This window comes from Sminthopsis crassicaudata, chromosome 1 (genome assembly GCF_048593235.1).
Source record: "Sminthopsis crassicaudata isolate SCR6 chromosome 1, ASM4859323v1, whole genome shotgun sequence".
Lineage (NCBI taxonomy): Eukaryota > Metazoa > Chordata > Mammalia > Dasyuromorphia > Dasyuridae > Sminthopsis > Sminthopsis crassicaudata.
This window is the reverse complement of record NC_133617.1, coordinates 402711662-402717038: the sequence shown is the minus strand read 5'-3', so window position 1 is coordinate 402717038 and position 5377 is coordinate 402711662. Positions and strand designations below refer to the sequence as shown.

General features: G+C 33.1%; 1 pseudogene; it reads left to right on the top strand.

The window, feature by feature from the left end:
• Positions 1–3442: 3442 nt before the first annotated feature.
• Positions 3443–4368, top strand: LOC141554625 (olfactory receptor 13D1-like; annotated as a pseudogene).
• Positions 4369–5377: the final 1009 nt, after the last annotated feature.

Below are 5377 nucleotides of genomic sequence, written 5' to 3'. Positions count from 1 at the left end.
AGCAGAAATAATCTAATAATTTAAAATATCTCATTTCTCTCACTCATGAATGATTGTAACATCATTCACCTTTTATTCATTTCCAACATTGATATTGACTAAGCCTTAGACTCTCTCTGGGACTGTTTCTCATTAATTAAATAGGTTGCTTGAACAAAATTATGTCTAAGGTTCCTTCTTGGGGGTTCTAAGGTTCCTTTCAGTTCAGGGATTCTATATACTAATCACATTTCAATTCTACCATTCTATAATCTGTGTTCTAATGTACCAGTCATTTGTGACATTTTGTGTGGGGGGGTTTGGAAGAGTAGGATCCCTTCCAGTCCTAATACTTAATTTCCTTTCCAGGTTTTCATTTTATATTCTATGTCCTTACATTCCTCCAGTACTTTCTATGTTTTGCACTATAAGGTATTGAATTCTAGGTATTGCATTAAGTATAGTATATTATCTAATTTCTATTAGTTCTAACATTTTATCATTCTATGGTTCACTATTACTTAATAGAGGAATTTGGTATCTAAATCAGAGATCACAATAGTATCTCAGAAGAAAAACAATAATTTCTTTCTCTTAGTTCTTGATTCTCAAATATATTTAAGGAAATGGTCTATACTCAGGGGGAAAAAACCCAAAAATTGGTAGAAACAAGGTAATACTTGGTAGGGAAAGCATAATAATCATAATAATAGATAGCATTTATATCATGTCTCATGTGATCCTCACAGTAGTTCTCTGAAGGATGTGCTATCATTGCCTCATTTAACAGAAGAGTATAATGTTGTAGAAATGAAAATGGAGGGGAAATTTTTTTCATGGTTCACTCTGTCCTTTATTCATTTTCTTTTCTGGTGATGTCATTTACTCCTATTAATATAACTAACTCCTTTATGTAAGTGATTCCTAAATCTCTAAATCCAACTCCCTTCTATTCTAAAATATCCTATCTCCTAAATTCACTTATTCAATTTATATCATTATACCAGAACCCTGTATTCAATATTCCAAAACTGAACTCATCCTCCCTCCAAAAACATCCTGTCCATTTTTCAGTTTCTTTATTTTTATTGATGTACTTATCAACATACTCGATCTTATCAATAATTTATAATTCTTCTCTACCCATCACATACATCAGTTGCTGAGTACTGCCCATTTGAGCTCTCTATTATCTCTTACATCTATGCAATCTTTGCAACAATAACACTACTACCCTGATTTTGATTTTTACAACTTCTGCCCTGGACTATTGCAATAGCCTCTTAACTTGTCCTTGTTTTACATATCCTCTGCATGTTGTCAGAGGAAGAGGTTTCTTTTCTCAGTCCCAAGACTAATTCCTCCAGCTATGCTCTTGATTACATTTCCATTTCCTCTGGGACTTCATGACTTTAATCATCACTCTCTGACTCTATTTTCTCCCTTCTTAAATCTATATTTCAAATGGCACAGACACATGCACACACACACACACACACACACACACACACACACATACACATACACACACACACACACACACACACACACACACAAGTTCTCAACTTACAAACTTTGATGAGTGGTCCTACCAAATAAAATTTGTTATACGCAAGGTCCTACACAATCTGGTTCCAACTTATATTATCAGCCTTATCTCACTTATATCTTTTCCATATTCTACATTTCTGCTAATATGGAATACTTACTATCCTATGTTTTTACCCAAACCTGTTTTTATTCACTCTCCCACACGTATGGAATGGATTGCTTCTTTTTGTTTCTGGAGATCAAAATACCTCCCTTCCTTCAAGGAGCAATTCAGATATAATCTTATTCAAAAATTCATCTTTAGTTTTCACTTGTCCAATCTCCAAACTAAAAATGATCATTTCCTCCTCAAATTTCTTCCAGTTCTTTGTCATGGCCACTATTTTGTAGTGATGGATATAACATGCCTTATCTCAAAGATTCTTAATCAAAGATCTGTGGATATTTTTTCAATATTTTAATAACTATTTCAGTATAACTGGTTTCCTTTGAAATCCAATGTATTTTATTTTATGCAGTTAAAAACATTATTCTGAAAAGGTCCATAGGCTTCATCAGAATGTCTTAAGGGATTCATGACACAAGAAAGGGATTAAAGGCTCCTTTGTCATGTTATAGTTATTTGCATATACATGTTTAATCTCTACCTCAACCACAAAAAAATTAGGTTGTAAGTTATAATATGTCTTCTCTCACTTTTTTATTCCTGTAACCAAGTTAAGATCTTATTAATAATGGGCTTTCAGAAAAAGTTTGAGTTGAGTTTAATTAAATGCAAAGACACTGATCATAGTTATACAAAATGAAGCAATATCTTAAGACACCAAGAGAAGCATGAAGTCACAGAATCAGAGAGTATGGAAAAACTTTTGTGTTAAGCCAACATACAATTAATTTGAGTATATGTTAACAATACTCAATAACAAATTACAGAGGCATTTAGAATAATTTATATTCTATTTTTTCAACTTGCTACAATAAAATATTGATTTTATATTTGATTCCATTCTCTTCTTGATCTATTTTGTAACTGCCTAAGCTATGTTTCTTTTACCTTTGTTTCACTTTACTTGTTTAAAAGTTCAATCTTCTTCTCTAAGTTAAGTTTAAAAGTTTGGTATTCCTCTTAAAATACTTTAATTAAAAGAAGCCTGCTATCTTAAGTTTAAGAATTCTGTTTCCCTATAAATAATGTTTAATTGAAGGAAAATTATCTCTACACCACTGACTGTCTTTGAATCATAAGTGAAAATATGTTATCTCTTAGATTCTGAAGAATAGCTTTTCTGTGAATCATTCCATGTCAAGATAGACTGTTACTTCTGTTCTACTAATAAGCAGATGAACTCTATCAATCAAACTTTTCTAATAGCATGGAAAAAAATGGTGGTTGTTGGGCTCAAATGACTAACTAATCATATTGCTCTGTTGTCTGCAATGTTTTTAACTATATAACGAATAATATTTATTGTTTTTTCATCTGTGATGTTTACTGTTCTTTTTTTGTGCATCTCAAAAAAAATCTATGAAAAGCCTAGCTCACCTTACCTCATATTCTTTTAGATTACTGAGGAGCTGAGAGATCTCATTAATTGGTAATTGCTAGCCTTACAAATAAATTGATTGTGCTTGCAACTTTGTGACTCACTAAACCTTAATTTCAGTTATGACATTGAATACCCATTTTCCTTATTTTCTTTTGTAAGTTTGTTCATATGTATATGCAACTTGTCAATGAAAATAGTGCTAAAATAAAATATTATAATGAATAAAAGAGAAAAAGTTAAATATATATGCATGTATATATATACATATATATATATATACACACACACACACACAAATATAAATCACTGTTACTTATTGCAATTTGTCTTTCCCTAAATTTTTTAGGTAATCTAGGTGCAGTAACATGGAAAAGGGAAATGATACAGTTGTGACAGAGTTTTTTCTGATGGGGCTTTCTAATTATCTAGCACTTCAGATGCTTCTTTATGTGCTCTGCCTGTTGATGTATTTGGTGATTCTACTGGGAAACGGAGTCCTCATTATCATCAGCATCCAGGATCCCCGCCTCCACAACTCTATGTATTTTTTCCTTGGGAACCTTTCCTTTCTGGACATCTGCTACACATCCTCCTCTATCCCTAAAATGCTGATAAATTTTATGTCTGAGAGAAAATCCATCTCGTTCATTGGATGTGCCCTGCAAATGGTTATTTCTCTTGGATTGGGTTGCACAGAATGCATTCTCCTTTCGGTAATGGCCTTTGACAGGTATGTAGCCATCTGCAATCCTCTTAGCTACACCATCATCATGAACAAGAGCCTCTGTGTTCAGATGGCTGCTTGGACATGGACTATAGGGCTTCTGAATTCTTTCGTTACATACTATGCTTGCTATGATGATGCCTTTCTATGGAAACATAATTGATCACCTTATGTGTGAAATTCTTGCTCTTCTCAAGACGATCTGTGGAGACATATCCCTCAATGTATTTATTATTATGGTTGGAAGTATATTTTTCTTAATCATGCCTCTGATACTCATTTTCTTCTCTTATATCTTCATCCTCTCCACCATCCTGAGGATCAATTCTAGAGAAGGGAGGAGGAAAGCCTTTTCCACTTGTTCACTCCACCTGACAGTGGTGATCTTGTTCTATGGCTCTGCTCTTTTTATGTACATGAAGCCCCAGTCCAAGGACACTAAGCTTTTTGATGAACTCTTTGGATTGTCTTACTTGGTGATCACCCCAATGCTGAACCCATCATCTACAGAACCTAACAGGTGTGAAGAAAGTGCTCATCAAAAACCTGTACTTAAGGAGAATGTGAAATATGAGACTGGCAATTGGAAGCTTTTATGTGTGCAAACTTGAGCTGTGTATGTAAAACCAGTACGACTATCATTGCTATTAATAGGGCAAGAATAACTGAAAAACCACACATGGGATCCCATTCTTTTTCATACAGAATAAACATTTCTGAAGAGTAGTTCTACTGCTAGCACTGTTAATTCCCCACCTCCATCTCTACTTGATTTTCTAGGCTCTATGATGAATTCTGTTAAATTTTCACACGTATCCCCATACACATTTTACTAACAAATTTGTAGTTAGTTAAAAAATTATCTTTGTAATTCTTGTTCATTGCTTCCAAATGCTCAAAATCTGATTTCACAGACTTATTAGAAACAGTTATTGAAATCTTTAAATTTCAATGCAAAATCTGGATTGCATTTATATATTCATTTAGTCATCACATTTACTGAGCATGTGTGCTAGATCTTAGGAAAATAAAATAATAAAGATATAACTTCTTTCTATTCCCCAGGACTTTGTAATAAAGTTTGATTATGCTATAAAATGAGAGTTAGCACAAATCTCAGAAACCAACTAGTCCCTTTCACACTAAATCAAGAATTCATACAAATGGTTTTTCAACCTTTACTTCACAACTTACAGTGAGAGTAACTTACTACTTAGCATTGCACACTTGGATATCTCCAATCCTTAAATATTTAAGGAAATAACAATATGAGGAGTTGTAATTTCCATTGTTTGCTTCTAGTTCTATCCTCTAGGTCTAAGCAGTCATTTAATTGGCATTTGTTGAATATTTACTATTGAGAAAATTGAAGGTTCTGGGACAGCACATAGTTAATTGTTAAGAGTTGAATTAACCAAACTTGACTTTATCTTGTGACTCAGATCTTAAGTTAGTTCAGTTCCATTTCTATCCAGTTAGGGATCTAATCCAAATTCTGTCTTGTGAGAAAAATTGTTCAATTGTGGGAATTGGAAGAAAGTTTTACTAGATTGTTTGAAACTAGCCCTGTATGGCT